The 19,418-nt window shown below is 35.0% G+C and overlaps 1 long non-coding RNA gene across 3 annotated transcripts in view; it reads left to right on the top strand.

Moving 5' to 3' along the window:
• Positions 1 to 19,418, top strand: part of LOC141405344 (uncharacterized) — a 188,620-nt gene that overhangs the window by 166,821 nt on the left and 2,381 nt on the right. The window contains exons 5-6 of one of the 3 annotated variants that reach the window (XR_012413182.1): positions 11,174 to 11,348; positions 11,460 to 11,715. This is a non-coding gene — a long non-coding RNA (uncharacterized lncRNA). Of the gene's footprint in view, positions 1 to 11,173; positions 11,349 to 11,459; positions 11,716 to 19,418 lie in introns of those variants that run through there. The other 2 variants (XR_012413184.1, XR_012413183.1) reach the window with 2 other exon arrangements.

The following is a 19,418-nucleotide window of genomic DNA, read 5'->3' as shown; positions in this document are numbered from 1 at the left end:
GACCTAACTAACTTTAAATGGGAGGTGCTTACACTTGGGAAGTTTTTGCAAATTCTGAAACAGTTATGAGAAAACAGTCGATTGAGCGATGTCCGTCCGTCTGTCTGTCTGGCTGACTGGAGCGCACGATAACTCTCGAACGGATCAACCGATTCGATCAAAAATTTGGCTTTCGTAATATTTTGTCCAAACTCCACAAAAGATCGAAAATGTTCGGAAAATTTGTGTGCACGATAACTCTAGAAGGAAGTAACCGATTTGACCCATACTTTGCACATCGTGAAATTTCTACTAAACTTAGATAAGGTTCCAAAATGGATTCAATCGGTCCACTCCTTCGGGTATCTCCCACACAAATTTTCGGATAAGTGTAAAAAATCCCTATGTCGCCATATGTGGCTGTCGGAGAGCACGATAACTCCCGAACTGTTTAACCGATTTGGTCCAACATTTGTCATATTATATTCAAACTTAGTTTCATGGGGCAATACAGGTCCACAACTTCCGGTACTTCTCCCCAATATTTAAAAAATGTCACTAAAATGCTAGGACGATATCACTTAAATGGGGCAACCAATTTGGTCAAAACATTGGATATCCTAATATTTTGTCAAAAATTAGTTTAACTTTTAAAATGGCCCATATCGATCCTCCCTAAGGGTACCTCCCCCACAAAGGTTCAACATTTGTGTCATAGTGCAGTTAATTCCTAATCCATAATTGTCGACAAGTTCGAATGTCCAAAAGGGTCACAAAATTCTGAAGTGATCTTAAATACATTCGATATGTCCGTAGGTGAAATTTTCACTTCACATTGGCTGAGGGTATATATCTGTCGGCAAAGCCGACTGACACTTTTTTACTAGTTTTCATTAAAAATTTACACAAAACAAGAGTTTCGAAATGGATTCAAGCCTCCTCGGGAGTAAAGTAGCAGAAACTTTTTGGAGTTTCGTTTCATACTTTCAAAGTTAAATGATTTTTTTATATGAAAGTCACAAAGTGTTGTTGCTTCTTTATTCCATTATGACGCTCTAAAGCAACTCAATTGACATGCATTTTAAATATAATTTGGGTCATTTCTTATACATATTCACAATTCTCCAAACGGAAAAATACCATTATTCCACTCAGCATGAGTGATGTACATAGACTTGAAATAATAATACCATGTTGAAAACTTTATTGTGTGGCCAAACGCAACACTGCGGGCAATAGAGTCTCCATACACATGTTTCTTTTCATCAAAATGGTTCGAGGAATGAATCAAATAAATGGCATCATCTGGCACTATTTGAAGTGTCACAAAATGGCATAATAAATATTTATTTTGTAGGTTGTATCTAATTTCAATTCTTTCTATAGGCAAACGAAACTATTTTGGGCGTTGAAAATACTTGCTGTGACTATAGAAGAGGTTGTCATTTAAACAACAAATAAATAAGGTTATGATAGTGCAAACTTTGTTTAATATTTTTTTTTCTCTCCATAAATAAATTTCTAGAGAATAACGACTACGAGGTTTATCTAAAAAGATTATTAAAAAATTTTAAATCTTTTTTGTCTGTAAAGATCGGGTTTATTTACCTAAAAAACAATAACTGTTTACCTCTCATTTGGTGTGCGGTTAATATACCAAAATACTGTCTAACATATTAGTGGGTTGCTTTATCGTTGTGGTTTATTTGTAGATCTGCATTTACTTGCCATGCTACAAAATGTCAGAATCAGAGAAAAATGGCAGATTTTTTAAGTTGATGCAAATTAAAACAATTTGTGGTCAGCGATTATTAATTTCTATATGAGATTCGATAGCAAGCTTAATAAAAGTAAAGAAACCAAAAAAGTAGGTCAAAATATTAGAAGGTGTGGGCGTGGATTGCTCATAAAGACAATTTTCCCCATTATGGAAGATATATAATTTTTGCGCATTTCTAGAGAAAAATAATAGCTTAGTGAACATTTTTATACACTACACCATTATGAGTTTGTTTTTTCGAAAATGTATGTATCCACAGCGAAATATTCGTGGTAGACCCCCCTTTTGTGTTATACCAAAATTCATATCTCGTCCACATAAAGCGATTTTTATACCCTCCACCATAGTATGGAGGGTATATTAAGTTTGGTTTTCCGTTTGTAACGCATTAAAATACTCATTTGCGACCCTATAAAGTATATATATTCTTGATCAGGGTCGATCTGTGCACGTCCGTCCGTCCGTCCGTCTGTGGTAATCACTCTAGCATCCACAAAAATGGAGATAGGACGCTGAAATTTTGGGAAGATGCGTCTTTTGTTTGCAGGCAAGTCAAGTTCGATGATGGGCTATATCGGTCCACGTTTTGGTATAGCCCCCATATAACCGTACCCCCCGATTTACGGTATTTTGACGTTTTTGGCTACATTTTCAGACCGATTTAGCTATAATTTGACATTTAGGGTTCTTAAGTATCAATAAACTTATATAACAAAAGTTGTGAACATAGGTCCACGTTTTGGTATAGCCCCCATATAACGGTACCCCCCGATTTACGGTATTTTGACGTTTTTAGCTACATTTTCAGACCGATTTAGCTATAATTTGACATTTAGGGTTCTTAGGTATCAAAAAACTTATATAACAAAAGTTGTGAACATAGGTCCACGTTTTGGTATAGCCCCCATATAACGGTACCCCCCGATTTACGGTATTTTGACGTTTTTAGCTACATTTTCAGACCGATTTAGCTATAATTTGACAATTAGGGTTCTTAAGTATCAATAAACTTATATAACAAAAGTTGTGAACATAGGTCCACGTTTTGGTATAGCCCCCATATAACGGTACCCCCCGATTTACGGTATTTTGACGCTTTTAGCTACATTTTCAGACCGATTTAGCTATAATTTGACAATTAGGGTTCTTAAGTATCAATAAACTTATATAACAAAAGTTGTGGACATAGGTCCACGTTTTGGTATAGCCCCCATATAACGGTGACCCCGAATTATTGTATTTTGACGTTTTTAGCTATATTTTCAGACCGATTTGGCTATAATTTGGCATTTTGGGTTCTTAAGTGTAAATAAACTTATATAACAAAAGTTGTGGACATAGGTCCACGTTTTGGTATAGCCCCCATATAACGGTATCCCCGATTTACGGCATTTTGACGTTTTTATCTACATTTTCAGACCGATTTAGCTATAAATTGACATTTGGGGTTGTTAAATGTCAATAAACTTATATAACTAGTGGACATAGGTCCATGTTTTGGAATAGCCCCCATATAACGTTAGCGCCCGATTTCAGGTATTTTGGAGTTTTAAGTCACATTTCTAGACCGAATTAGCTATAATTTGATATTTAGGATTCTTAGTGACCAAAAAACCTATATTCGAAAAAATTATAAACATAGGTCCAAGTTTTGGTATAGCCCCATATAAGGGTACCTCCCGATTTTCGGTATTTTGAGAATTTTACCAACAACTTTTAACCGAATTATATGTAATTTGAACATTTGACATTTGAAATTCTTAGTGGTCACCACACCTCTCCACCAAAAATTGTCAAGAAAACCTCCATATTTATTTTAGCTACAATGTTAAACTGAACTAGCAGTAATTTGACATTTGAAGTTCTTAGTGGTCGCAGCACCTCTCCATCAAAAATTGTCAACATAGGTCCATGTTCGGATATAGCTCCCATGTAACGGTACCTCCCAATTTACAGTAATATGGCAATTTTAGCTACAATATTTAACAGAACTAACTGTTATTTGACATTTGAAGGTTGTAGTGGTCACCACACATCTGCATCAACAATTTTCAACATAGCCCCAATATAACGATACTTCCCGATTTTCGGTACTTTGAGGATTTTACTTAAAATGTTTAACCGAACGTAGGTCCATGTTTTGGTATAGCCCCAAAACAAACCTCCCGATTTTCCGTACCTTAGCTTCATTTTTTGGACGAACTGATGACATTTGAAGTTCCCACGTTATGTACCGATTTTCGGTATTTTGAGGATGATAGCTAAAATTTTTACCGAATTAGGGGTTATTTGACATTAAAGGCTCCCATCAAAAACTGTCAACATAGGCCCATGTTTTATTATAACCCCTATATATTGGTACCTCCCAATTTCTAAAATATATAATTGTTCCTCAACATCCCATAGGGACAAGGGAGACTTCTCTCATATCAATGAGTGCACCCCGATTCATATTAGCTCAATGATATGGGACCTACACTTTATCGCCGAGTCCGAACGGCGTGTCTAAGACACCACTTTTGTAGAGAAGTTTTACATGGCTGAAATACTCAGGAAATGTCGCCAACATTACTGAGGGTATTTTGCCACCGTTGAAAAGTTTTTTGATGTTGCCTGGCAGGGGAATCGAACCCAAGACCTTATGTGTGCAAGGCGGGTGTGCATACCATTGCACCACGGTGGCACCCAATTTCTAGCCCACCAAAAATTGTCAACATACATAGATATAGGCACCATAATATTTTATGGTGGAGGGTATGAAAAGTTCGGCCCGGCCGAACTTAATGCTTTTTTACTTGTTAGATGTGCGTTCGTCCGTCCGTCCATTAAAAATGTTAATCAAACTCCAGGCCGCAAATATGGACCAATCGTCATGAAACTGTATGGAGGTCGGGTTCCCACCAGAATAGAAAAGATTACTTTTGGCAGAAATGGTCTCGATATGCATGTCCGACTACGTCTCTGGTGTAGGGTACCCCATGGTCGAGCCCGACTATAGCCCTCTCTTTCTTGTTTTTCAATAGCTTATTAAACAAACAAATTTGTATACCAATATCTCAATGATAAGTTTTTCCTAGGCAACCTCATATAATCCCAACAAAAGTGTTTGCAAAACAAGACAAACCCTCTCCATTGTTACTTGTCGTTGGATCGAAACTATAGTCTTCGTCTGCTTGGTAAATAGTGTTAATTTTTCTCCACTAATAAATTTTTTGTTTTAAAAATATTAAAACAACAACAATGTGATTAAGGAAGAATATTAAAAAAAAAATGGCAACAGATGTCCCAATAAAAGCGCAACCAATGTTCTAATTGAGAAACACTGAACAATATAAATTTTGTAATGCTGCCTTCGTTGTAATTTCAAATAATTTTGAACCGATTTTGATATGTACCACTTTTTCTAATTAACCAAATAAAATAAATTAACTTTTAACGGTTTATATCCCTCAATTGCATAGTTATTACTTTAATTGAAATTTCTATGTCTTCAGTGCTACAATTAATTTCGAAAGAACTTAAATAGCATAATTACGAACTCGTTCCTAGATACAATGCTGTTGTTGGTGGTGTCAATCCTTCCTACTAAAAATAAGTTTTGTTACTTTAAGCACATTTTAGTTGTTGTTGTTTCTTCTTCTTCTTTATTTATTGTCGTTGTCCTTCTATGTTGCATTTAATAATGCATTGTATAAATCTGTATTTGTCATTTCTCATCAGGTGTCCAAGGTATGCGATTTTTCTCGATTTGACCGTGTGTAAGAGTTGCCTGTCGACATGCATTCGTCTGAGAACTTCTTGGTTTGAAATGTGCGATGTATAGGGTATCTTAAGTATTCTTCTATAGACCCACATTTCAAATGCTTCAATTCTTTTTTGATCTGCACTCTTGATGGTCCAAGTTTCTACGGCATATAATAGTATAGACCAAATATAACATTTGACGAATCTTATCTTGGTTGCGAGACTTAATTCGTGATTTGTAAGTGTTTTTTTGTATTTAAAAAGGCGTTTCTGGCCATCTCCACTCGGCGCTTTATTTCGTTTGCAAAATTTTCCATTGGTCGTTAATTGAAACGCCAAGGTATTTAAAAGTTTTTACACGTTCGACAAGTTCATCTTTAATACTCAGTGACGTTTCATAACTTGCATCTTTCCGACTAACAATCATGTATTTTGTCTTTTTTGTATTTATTTTGAGGCCATATGTTTCACTTACGTACGTGAGCTTTTCTAGAAGCTGTTGTAGCCCAGATATACTGCCGGCAATAATTGTGGTATCATCAGCGTACCGTATGTTATTTATAATTTTACCCTGAACTCTTATTCCAATTCGTTCTCCTTCGATTGACTCATGAAATATTTTTTGGGAATATATATTAAAGAGGAGCGGTGATAGTATGCACCCTTGCCGGACTCCTTTTGATATGGGAATGTCGTCAGTCAGTTCACCATTTATTTCGATTCTTGCAGTTTGGTTCCAATATAGATTCTGTATGCACCTAATTTCGTTTTCTTCTATTCCTATTTCCCTCAGTATATTAATAAATTTGTCGTGTTGGATGGTATCAAATGCCTTTTCATAATCGATAAAGCATATATAAACATCTTTGTAGACATCTCTGCACTTCTGTACAAGTAATTGGATGAATAGTAGAGCTTCTCTGGTACCCATACCTTCCTTGAAGCCGAATTGGGACTCTCCCATAACTCTTTCACATTTGGAGTAAATTCTTTTGTGAATTATTCTTAGGAAAATTTTTAATATGTGACACATAAGGCTTATAAGCCTGTAGTCACAACACTTTTTTGCATTAGATTTTTTGGTATTGCAATAAAAGTAGACTTCAACCAATCGTTTGGATATTGGCCAGTACCATACACATGATTAAAAAGTCGTGTAATGAGTGATATGTTGTTTCCATCAATTAATTTTAAGATTTCGGAATGAATTTCGTCGGGTCCTGTTGATTTTTTATCTTTTATTGATTGAATCGCATATTCTACTTCGGCTGTAGTGATTGGGTTTCCCGTTATATAATTAATTGTGTTCTGATTATTTCTTGATCGTTGGTCGTCTGTGAATAATTGTTCAATATAGTTTTTCCATCGATCCTTTATGTGTAATGTCTCGAAAATTGGCTGATTATTGTCATCCATTAGTAATGCTGGTGATGCCTTCCTATACACTCCTGCGGACTCTTTAAGTTTTTTATGTAGATTATAGTCATCATGAATGTTTTGCAGATGTTCAATTTCTCTACATTTTTGATTGAGTAGATCATTTTTTGCAGCTCGGGTAGCAGTGCGAATTTCCCTGTTGATTTCCCAGTAACGTTCATAGTCAACATTTTTGTATTTCCTTCGTTCCTCATGAAGCTCCATAATTTCATCGTTCATCCATTCTTGTTGTGTTCTTCTTGTACAGTTTCTAAGATAATTTTTTGTTATTTCGCACATTGTGTCCTTGACTTTGTTCCATATATTTTCTACATCGTTTGAATCGATGACTTCCAGTTTGTTATTAATTTGCATAATGGGTTATTGAGTATCTCAGTATTTATCTTGTGAGACTTTTTCTTCCTTTTTTTTAATTCGTGCAATTTTTAGCCGAATATTGAGCATCAACAGGTTGTGGTCGGATGGTACATCAGCTCCTGGGTATGTTGAGCATTTCGTTACACAAGATATAAATCTGCTGTTGATCATTATGAAGTCAATTTGATTTCGAACGATATTCTTCCTGTTATCTACTGGTGATCTCCATGTATAAAGTCACCTGCGATGTAATCGGAATGTTGTGTTTGTAGTGGTCATCTTAAACTCTTGACAAAATTGAATTAATCTGTCTCCTCTCTCATTCCTTTCTCCAAGTCCATACCTTCCAGTTACTCCATTTACTTCATCATTCCCCACTTTGGCATTAAAGTCGCCTTGAACTATAGTTATTTCATGTGATTTCGTCATGTTTAATAATTGACTTATTTCTTCATAGAAATGTTCAACCTCGTCGTTACTTCCATCACATGTAGGGGCATATACCTGGATAATATTTAAATTCAGGGGCTTTGCTGAGACTTTAATCATCATAGTCCTTTCAGACATTGGGACAGAACCAATCACGCAGTCTGCAATGTCTTTTTTGACGATAATGCCTACACCCTTCCTGTGTATCCCTTCCATATTTCCTGAGTGGTATACTACAACATTTTGGGATTCAAAATAGCCGCATTCTGTCCACCAGGTTTCACTGACACCTAGTATATCAATCTTAAGCCGATTCATTTCATTAATTGTGTTGTTTAATTTGCCAACATTCCAAGTTCCAATATTCAGTTTTTGCTTGTTTTTACCTTCGGGGATTCTTAGCACCCTCGTTTGGCCGGAGACTGAGGGCCGTGTGTTTTGGTTTGTGTTGTTCATATTGTATGATTTTCAAGGGAGATTGCTTCAGTGGTTTCCCGTTGCCTTCTGAAGGGTTTACAGTTTTCCATCTAGTTTTCAGCCGCTCCGCATGGAGTTCAGACGCTGTTTGCTGCCGCTTTACTTAAAGACAGACGCAGCAACATGTTGGTCCGCGGGACGTATTTGATTTCCGTCCTACCACCCATATCTGGGAAGCATTCCCCTATCCGCCACCTGGGGACGCGCCCTATAGGGGTTACAGGTTCCCCAAGGGGTTGTTGTTTCGGTTACTATTATTGTTATAGTTGTGTATTTTTCATGTTAATTCTGTTGCTGTTGATTGTGTTTCGTTATTTTTTGGTTTGCCTTAAAACTAAAAAAACAATTGCGTTATTTATCTAATTGCAATTCAGATGTTTATTTTGCTTAAAAAGTAGGGAGTTGTATTAAATATTGTTTGTGCTTCTGTTGTGTGTTAGTATTATTGTTGTTGTTGTTTTGTCCGTTTTATTTGTACAAAACTATAGTTTTAATTAAATATTTATGTTTTCTAAGACTCGGAAATTTAATTCTGTATAAAATTGTAATTTCGCTCCTCTGTACTTTATCACAAACTGTGCAATTTAAAAATTACAAGGGTTTTACGCCATGCAAGTCATGCAATCGTAACGACCCTGTGGAGTATGAATATTATTGAGGGGTAAAACTAAAAATAAATAAATATAAATCATACGCACAATATGCATTAGCAAACAAGAGGAAGTAGAGATGAGCTAAACACCACTACATATTCGCTGAATAGAAACACAGATGTAGGTACTAAAAGATTAAAAGGAGAAAAAACATATTTTGTATGTCCGGCTAAAACAGTCATGTCCATATCATATATATATATATATAGGTTTTAATTAATTTTAATACCGTTTAATACTGTTATATTAAGTGAAAGTAAAAAAATAACTACGATTTCCTGCCAACAATTTTAAATTAATTTATTTAAACAACAGGAGCGTAAAACACAATATTTCAACTTTTTTTGTAGAAAACAAATATCAAAGGATTAAGGGATGACTGTGCATGGAATTGTTTTACAAAAGCCACCATTAGAAACGACAAGTAATTTAACAAGTGAAAGCTATGAACACCACCGTAAATGAGTCGTTGCCATGTCCATCATTGTCATTAAAACAGATCATACAATATATTATTTGCCTAAACCCTAGCCAATTGCCATCACAATAACGATGTTAATATGTTACTATGAAGCCCAAAAAGGCTTGTCATGGAAGGTCTGAACGTATACTCATAGAAGAGAATGAAAAATCTTCTCATAGTGGACGCCATGGTCTTATCTTTGACTACCAGGTCTTCTCATAACACTCCACAAGGTTCTCTCATAGAAAGCGAAAAAGAACCGTCGTATCTTCCATGTTGGCACTGTACCAACAAATCAAAACAACCTGATTAAAATATAACCAAAATCCCTTTAATTTTACAAAATACCACCGAATTAAGCATTACTACGCTTACCATTAAGCAAATAAATGCATTAACTTTTAAGGGTTTCAGTTAATAACAAAATTAAAATTAATTTTGAGAAAATTTTTTTTTTGATTAAACTCTTTTTATCCCTACTTTTCTCCTAACTTCATTTGCTTAGTTTTATGTTAATTAAAGTTCCAATGTCTTAAGTTCCAAAAGTAATTGTTAGCTAATTATTTGAATACGCCAAGTAACTGCAATTATCACAATTACGAACTTGTTGCTGGATATGATATTGTTGCTGGTGGTGTCACTCCATTTAACTTCCTACCAAAAATGAGTTTTTACTTTAAGCACATTTTAGTTATTGTTGTTGTTTATGTCATTATTATTATTGTTGTTTTTGGTCAATTTTCATTGTACTTCTGCGTTTGTTTCAACTTCGTTATTTTTTGTTTGCCTGAAAGGAAAATAAAAGCAAAAAATTGTGTTGCGTTGTTGTTATAAATGAAGAGAGTTGTATTAAATTTTGTACGTGCTGCTGTTGTGTGTTGTTATTATTGTTTTTGTTTTGTCCGTTTCTTTGTGTAAAAACTAAAGTTTTAATTAAATATTTATGTTTTATAAAACTCTGAACATTAGTTCTCGTGCATTCGTAATGACTCTGTGTCGTTTGAATTTTATTGAGGGATAAACTGAAAAGGAACACAACATGTTTTATAAGCAAACAGGAGGAGGTAGGAAAGAGATAAAAACAAATTTTCAAAAAATTTAAAAAGAAACATGGGTTTTGAAGGAATAAAAAGAGATAAAGAAATATTTAGTGCGTATTAAACGAAAATAGAACATTGGCGTTTCTTTTTTTTTAAATGACTGTTAGAATTTTGATTTTTTTACACAATAAACTGGCTTTATCCTATTGTTGTTGTCATATCTAAATTTTAGTAATAAATGTAAGACTGTTTTTGTCACCCCATAATTTTATATTGCTTTGAGTGTTGCGATATTTATAGGCGTGCTATCTTCTTCGTCGCAGTAAATAAATATATAAATAAATTTTAATTTTTTTTTTTTAAATTTGCCGGATTACGCCCTGTTGTTATTTTAATATTTTAAAACAACTAATTTACTAGTGTTGAAATGTTGTCGTTGTTGGCCACGGGTTGAGTCATTGAAAACTATAGTTTCGATTCTCGCCAAGAATTCCATCAATACCTTTTTTGTATGTGGACACATAACAGTGGAGAAAGTTTGTCTTGTTTTGCAAAAACTGTTATGAAGGTTCTATGGGAGTGCCAAAGAAAAACTACTCATGGAGATTGTTTCTTTGTTTCTCTAAATATTAGTTTTGATTCTGAGAGAATGGGATATATTTTATAAACATAAATAATATATATATACTTTTCTAGAGTTCATTGTAATGAATTTCCAAAACTTTATTAATTTCTTTGCATAAAAATAAAATTAGTTATTACGTATCTTGTGTAAAATTGGATAACAGTAAGTTTAACATTTATTTTTTTACAGATTGCCTCACCAAATTACGCGAAGAAAGCGAACGACTTGGAAACATCAACTTAAGGTAAAGTTTGTGGCTTTAATGTCTCTGATTCGAAAAATTGTGGCTATGGGCAATCACCAGATGTCAACAATTCGAACACCCAACAGCGCATTGATCGTTTGGAACAAGAATTACGATGTGGTAAAAAAAGAAAAGAAGCTGAAACAAATAATGCCAAAAAGATAACATTGGCAATTGTTAAATGTGAGACTGAGTGATCATTATCGTTGACACAACTAAGTTTAATTGCAGAGAGAAATGGGCGCACACAAATGTATGGCATTTGCAACCCTTATCCCACCCTTACTGTCATCGCGTATCATGAAAAACCAACTGAGTAGTGGAGCAGGAAGTTGCCGAAAACTTGGAAGTGATAGATCTGGTTTAAATATAACCACATTCAGCTAGTAATCGCAATTCTCGTTCCTACTTTTCCCCTTATACTGTATAGAATAATGTATCCAGTATTACTGCTGATTCGGACAATATGGTCAACATTTGTACCAAAGTAAGTTAAATAATTTATTCTGTACTTATAGTGAATTTTTTAAATATTTTCCTATGCATATGAAGTATAGCTATATCAAAAAAGTCAAAAGGGGATTAGTCTTGGATTTTTTAAACAAATTTCTTAAAGGAAATTGATTGCCTTTAGATTTTTAATAAATTTTTATTTAGATTTGAACAAATCGAATTGATTTTTGATCTGCAGTTTTAAAAAAATACCATTTAGAACCCACCTTGAAAAATATTTTCTAATAGACCTTAGGTTTGGATTTTTTTTGAAACATTTTCTAATAAGTTCCTTGAACTTGTTTCATATTTCCTAATACACGTTATAAAGGATATTACAGCCAGTTTTTGTAACTCAAATTTTCCGATTCGTTCGTTTTTGTCACACACAAAAACACGTTGCGGTTTTTCCCAGCCAGCATTTTTTGAAAATTTTAATCAAATTCGAGTTTTTTTGATCCGACTGCACGATTAAAAAGCTGGAATATGAGCTCATTTTCTGATCATAAATCACTCCTTTGTCGGGAGGAAAATGTAACCTCAGGCGACTTTTCTAAACAAATCACAAATGAGTCTTCCTCTGTATTAGTTTCGAGTCATTTTTGCCATTTTCATGAGTCTTTAGGGATTCATTCATGAGTGTTTTTACTAGACGAAATAAATTAAAAAAATTTCTTTTTAATCTTTTTTGTTCCTTTCCTTTGTTTTATTGTCTTTTCTGCTTTGTTATGTCTTTTAAATATCCTTTATGTTGGGCGGTGGTTAGTATACGGCTTCTTCATTTCACTTGGCAAAACCTGAACATGTGTTGTGTTTGTATATACTCTTAATATTATACGTTATATTTATATCAAAGTTTTGTAGAAAGTGTATATGAGAATTATTTACAACCAAACAAAAGTAAAACAAAGCAATCAGTTTTTAATCACCTAACTGTTCAAAATATGATCATAATATACATAATTATAATCACTTTTCAAACACCTGCATGACCCTTTTTTGATTAAGCATTTTTTAATCTTCATGAAGATCAAAATGTGACAATAAATAACGAAAAAGTAATCACATTTTAAACACCTCAATGATTTATTTGTGATTTTAAATTTAACTCTTTTTAATCATTACAATGAGTCACTTTCGAGTCCCTTTCTGGTCATACAAGCGACTTAATCAGTTTAAATCATTACAATGAGTCACTTTCGAGTCCCTTTCTGATCATACAAGCGACTTAATCAGTTTTTAATTACCAAAAGAACTCTAAAAAGACTCTGCAATGTGGTTTGATTTGTTTAGAAGAATCATTTATGATCAGAAAATGAGCTTTTTAATCGTGCAGTCGGATCAAAAAAGACTCGAATTTGATTAAAATTTTCAAAAAATACTGGCTGCCCAGCTAGCATTTGGAAGGCTGTTTTTTCAAAAATCACATTGAGGAGTCTTTTTAGAGTCCTGTTGGTGATCAAAAATTGATTAAGTCGCTTGTATGAACAGAAAGGGACTCGAAAATGAATCCAATGCTGTTTGTATGTGTGTGAAATGTGAGTGAAAACCAAAAGAAACCTTTGATTTCCCTCATATACCCAGATAGCATTTGGAAGACTGTTTTTTCAAAAATCACATTGCGGAGTCTTTTTAGAGTCCTTTTGGTGATCAAAAACTGATTAAGTCGCTTGTATGATCAGAAAGGGACTCGAAAGTGACTCCCTGTAATGATTAAAAAAAGTACAATTTGTAATACAAGAACAAATGTGTAGCAATCACAAATAAATCATTGATGTGTTTAAAATGTGACCATCTTTTTTATTTATTGTCACATATTAAGCATCTAGAAGATTGAAAAATGCTTAATCAAAAAAGGGTCATGCAGGTGCTTGAAAAGTGATTATAATTATGTATCTTCTGATCATATTTTAAACTGTTAGGTGATTAAAATCTGATTGTTTTGTTTTATTTTTGTTTGGTTGTAAATAATTCTCAAATACACTTTCTACAAAACTTTGATATAAATGTAACGTATAATATTAAAGGTACAGACAAACACAACACAACAGGTTTTGCCAAGTGAAATGAAGAAGCAGTATACTAACCACCAAGCAACATAAAGGATAATTAAAAGACATAACAAAGCAGAAAAGAGTATAAAACAAAGGAAAGGAACAAAGAAGAATAAAAAGAAAATTTTTTAAATTTATTTCGTCTAACAAAAAGACTCATAAATGACTCCCTAAAGACTCATAAATGATTATAAACATGACTCTAAAAAGACTCCAAAAAGGGTCCCAAATTAATCAACAAAACAGCAATAAATAATTGAAATACGACTCGAAAAAGACTCATTTGTGATTTGTTTAGAAGAGTCGCCTGAGGTTACGATTTCCTCCCGACAAAGGAGTCATTTATGATCAGAAAATTAGCTCATATTGCAGCTTTTTAATCGTGCAGTCGGATCAAAAAAACTCGAATTTGATTAAAATTTTCAAAAAATGCTGGCTGGGTATTTGGTTTTCATAACAAAAAATACAAACGAAAACGTCTGAAAAAGACGATAGAAAGAGACCCAACGTTTTGAGCTGAAATTTTGTTGTTTTTTACAGAATTTCGCTGAAAACGCATGCATACAATGGGAAATTAATCTAGAAAAATGTTAATACGGGCCAAATATCATCATCTTTCCAAAATGTATTTTGACATTTTTTGAAATTTGTTTTCAATATTTGTCTGTATATTGAATATTTTTTGTGGTTACCACAAGGAACATATTTTTCAATGAGAACAATTCAAAAAATGTTAAAAATTGAGATAATGGAAACACTGATATAAAAAGCTTTTCGGAATCAAAGTCCATATTTACATTTGGCAATTTTCCTTGCGGCAATTGTCAGTTTGACGGTGAGAGAGGTTGCTGAGAGGCAAAGGGTTACCATATGCCCCACCTCTCTCTCCAAGGAAAATTGCCTAACGTAAATATGGACAAACGAATGCTTTTCAATTTCTTAGAAAAGCCCAAGGTAAATTTATAGAAGGTATGTGCATGAATTACAACAACTAACAAATTTACAAAAACAACATTGTTGGTATTGAAAATTAATTGTCAAAGAAAATATTGAATAATAGGGTCGTTCCAAAAAATTTCTCAGGAAAACATAAATACATTTCGAAAATCCTCTAGAATAGAACAAACTTGAATCAAAATCTAAATATAAAGCATTCAGAACTGTCGTAATTCATTTTTATTACACGTTCAGGAAGAAAAACTGTATTTTGTGGTAGCAAATTTCGATGTTTCAAATTTCATGAGTAGACCCTATTACATTTTGAAAACTAAATTTACAAAGAAAGTAAGAATACAGCTGATTGTCACTTCTACCTTGTATAAATGTACCTTGGAAAACCCCACATTTTAAACGGATTCGTCTGAGTATTTTTTTTACAAAAACTGGTTGTTTGAATTTATCAGAATTATGGCCAATTTTTTGAAGTCACTGTAAGGAGATAAATAATTGAAAATAATCTTTAGAACCACATGAGATAACCAAACTGATATAATATTTTTCCTCAGTAATTTTCTTTAATTTTTAGAATCATAAAAATGTCGTATACACTTTTTTCAAAGATATACTTTTTTAATCAAAATTTGTGCTTGACTTTTTTAATATTTGAATGGAATAAACGTTATTAGTTATTAGCATGTACGTTATTAGTTATTTATACATTCGCGCAACAAGAAAACGTTTTTGAGAAAAATTATTTTCATCTCATACATTTTTTCAAAAAAAATATTTTTTTAAAATCGATTTGTGCGTGAACTTTTCATATATTTCAGTGGAATAAACGTTATTTTTGTGATTAATAGGCAAAAGTCCATCCATCCGTGCTACAGGAAATAGTTTTTGAGGAAAAATGTTGAAAAGTCATAACCCTAATAAACAAGTTTTAAAAGAGACTGGTAGTTTTATAAGAAATATCATAAAAAAATTAAGTTTTCTGTTTGCTAATACAGTAGAATCGCAATAATTGGTACAAGGAAAATTCTTCGAATCGTTCCCTTGAAAAAAGCGCGATATAATTCGTAAAAATTTGCATATCAAAACATTTTCTTATTTCATGAAAATTGTACAATTTGGTTGTCAACGTCTGTTTATTACAAACATCATACCAGAAGCGTAGCATCAATAATTCTTGCAATTACACATTCACTAAGCGCAATCTCGGCTTTTGCAGTTAGTTTTTTTCATGATGTTGTGTGGTTTCATTCTTAGGTTAGGTTAAGTTAGGTTGATAAGAGGGGTGATCCTAGATCACCACATGCCCATGTGGACATACACATAAGCCATAAGTAGGCCTGTTGTGCGCTCTAATTTTTTTTTTTGTGTTATGGAGGATTATCTTTTTTGATTTAGTCTAGGATCTCTGTCCTATTTACATAGTCTCTGATCTTTTTGAACTCGATTGTCCTAATTTGATCGAGTCCTGGTATAATGTCATTCCCTAGTAACTGGGTTCTCAGATTTGTGAAGGCTTGACAATGGCAGAGGTAATGTTCCAACGTTTCGTCGTCCTCTCCGCATGCTCTGCATTCACTGTTTTCTGCACAACCTATTTTGTGCAGATGCGCTTTTAGACCTAGGTGACCTGTAAGGATTCCTGTCAGTCTACTAATATCTTTTTTACTTAGTAAAAGTAATTCTTTTGTTTTGTCCTCGTCTGGGTTTCCCCATAGGATTTTTGTGTTTTTTCCCTTCTCTTCACTACTCCAGAGGGATACATGTGCATTTTTTGCCCATGTCTTTAGTTCTAGTCGCGTAGCTTTAAACGGCTTAGCGTTTTCTAGACTTACTGTGGGTTGCTCCTTGGCTTGTTTTGCCAAGGAGTTTGCTATTTCATTACCCCTAATCCCGGTATGCCCTGGTACCCATATAATGTTTACCTTACCGTGTTGGGAGTAATTATTTATAGATTTAATACATTCCAAGACAGTTCTAGATTTCACTGTCTTGGTTGATATAGCTCTAATGGCTGCTTTGCTATCCGTAAGGATATTTACAGTGGTAGGCCTTGTGTGAGTATCAAACCAAAGCAGACACTCTGTTATCGCCCAGAGTTCTGCCTGCAGGATCGTGTTATGATCCGGCAGACGGAGGGAGATTTCCGTTTCCGGTTCCATTATATAAAGACCCAGTCCGGTTCTCCCCCCCTAGCACAGCCCCATCCGTAAACCCACAGCTTCCAGCGGGAATCTGTGCTAGAGCTCCCCCGATCCACATGTCTCTGTCAGGTATTGACACTTCACACAAGGCTACTTCACTAGTTTCAGGTATACGGTCCGATACTACCTGATTTATAGATTCACCCGTTGTGACCTTTAATATGTTTTGGTGGTATGTTTGGTGGCTCTTTTCGATCCACTCGCTCATCGACTTTAGCCTTACAGCTGCGATGGCTGCCTCATACCTTACCTGAATATCTATTGGGTGTAGAAACAAAATTGTTTCTAGAGCCCTAGTCGGCGTGGTCCTCATTGCTCCGCTAATGCTTAGGCAGCATGTTCTTTGGACCTTTTGCAATATTTCCACATTGCATTTTTTGTCCATGGCTGTCCACCATACCACAGACGCGTACGTTAGAATTGGTCTAATTACGCTTCTGTATAGCCAGTGTATCATCCTAGGATTGAACCCCCATTTTGAGCCTATCGCCCTTCTGCAGGTTGACCAACATATTTGGGCCTTGTTAGCCCTTTCTGGTATATGGTCTTTCCATTTAAGTTTCCTATCCAGAATTACTCCTAGATATTTAACTGTACAGGAGATATTTATTGTCTTATCTAGATAAACTGGTTCCTCGTAGTGTCCCATTTTCGTTTTTCTAGTGAATAGACATAATTCTGTTTTTTCCAGGTTGACGTTCAGACCTCTCGGCCTGTGCCAGTTAAAAGCAATTTTTAGAGCCGTTTCTGCTCTTCGACAGAGTTGATTCGGATTCTTTCCCCTCAGAAGTATTATAACGTCGTCTGCGTAGCAGACTGGGTCAAATCCTTCTTCGGTTAGGGTCCTCAAGAGACTGTTTATGGTGGTAACCCACAACAGAGGTGAAAGTATCCCTCCCAGTGGCGTTCCTTGTCCAACTTTGTCTCTTATTTTCACGTCGTATAGCCCGCAGCTTATCCATCTATTCCTTAGCATGTGGTTTATCCAGTTCCTTAAGGCCCTGTCTACCTGAAACTCGTCTAAGGAGTGGATAAGTGTCTCGGTGCTTACGTTATTGAAAGCGCCTTCGATGTCGATGCATACAGCAAGTGTGTACATTTTCATTTCGAAGGTTTTTTCTATGTGGTGTACTACCTCATGCAATGCGGTTTCCACTGATCTGCCTTTAACGTATGCATGTTGTTTGAATTAAAGCATATCGTTGGGGATCTTACTCTTTATCATGGTGTCGACTGACCGTTCCATTGTTTTGAGTAAGAATGAAGTTAAACTTATCGGTCGATAAGATTTTGGTGTTGCATAACTTGCCTTGCCAGTTTTGGGTATAAAGACTACCCTTGCTTCCTGCCAGGCTATAGGAGTGTATGCAAATTTTAAGCATGCATTGAAGATCCCGACCAGTTTGGACGCAATAAAGTCCACTTCCCTCTGTAGTAAAGCCGGGAAGATCTGATCTGGTCCAGCTGCTTTATATGGTGAAAAGCTTAAAATGGCTTGTTGGACCATTAAGCTGTCGATCTTTGGTGCCTCTTCCGATGAGTTAATACATTCCGTCGATGCCTCAGTGTTAACCCTGGTATTCTGCGGGAAGTGCGTTTTCATCAGAAGGCCTAGAGTTTCTTCTGTTGTTTCAATCCTTTTTCCAATTCCATCGACCAATTGCTCGGTCTGTGTATGGGTTTTAGATAGAAACTTTTTAATCTTTGAAACGTCATTTACACTATCCACCTGTTCGCAGAAAAGCTTCCAGGAGTTTCGTTTGGCGTTTCTTGTTATTTTGTTGTATTCCTTTAATTTTGCCTGATAGTTGTCCCAGAATACAGCTGCTTTTTTACGTTTGGCCCTATTATAAAGTCTGCGGACCTCCTTGCCTTTATTTCGAATTTCCCCTGTCATCCAGGGTTTTTCGTAGGCGGATTTCCTCTCTCGAAGGGGACAACTTTCCTCGAAAGACTTTACTAGTGCCTCAGTTAACTTTAGGACATCTCTCTCTATGTCCTCCTTACTTAGGCATTTCTCATCAGGTTGCCCAAGTCTTTCTTTTACTCGTTTTCCGAACTTTGTCCAATTTGTTTTGGATTTGTTTCGGAAGGTTATCGGGTTAGGCGATGGCCTAGCTATTTTAAATCTAATATACTTATGGTCTGGGAAGGAGTGTTCCTCCAGGACCCTCCACTCGTGTTCCTCGTTTATTAAATTTTCTGAACATATCGTTATATCTAGTACTTCCTCCCTAATTCTATTAACAAAGGTTGGCGTATTCCCGGTGTTAAGTGTAATCAGGTCGTTAGTATTTAAGTAATCTATAAGGGCTTGACCCCTTTTGTTAATGTTAGTACTACCCCACGAGATGTGGTGAGAGTTAGCATCGCTACCTACTAGTACTTCGTTACCTGTTTGCTTTATCCTTCTCACCAGTTGCTGCAATTCCGACGAAGGTGGTAATGTCGGGGAGTCGAACGGCAGGTATAATGATGCTAGGTATATGTTA

The sequence above is a fragment of the Musca autumnalis genome, unplaced genomic scaffold, assembly GCF_047663935.1.
Source record: "Musca autumnalis isolate F117 unplaced genomic scaffold, ASM4766393v1 scaffold_5, whole genome shotgun sequence".
NCBI lineage: Eukaryota > Metazoa > Arthropoda > Insecta > Diptera > Muscidae > Musca > Musca autumnalis.
The sequence above is the reverse complement of the archived record's forward strand: the minus strand, read 5'-3'. Positions and strand labels throughout refer to the sequence as shown.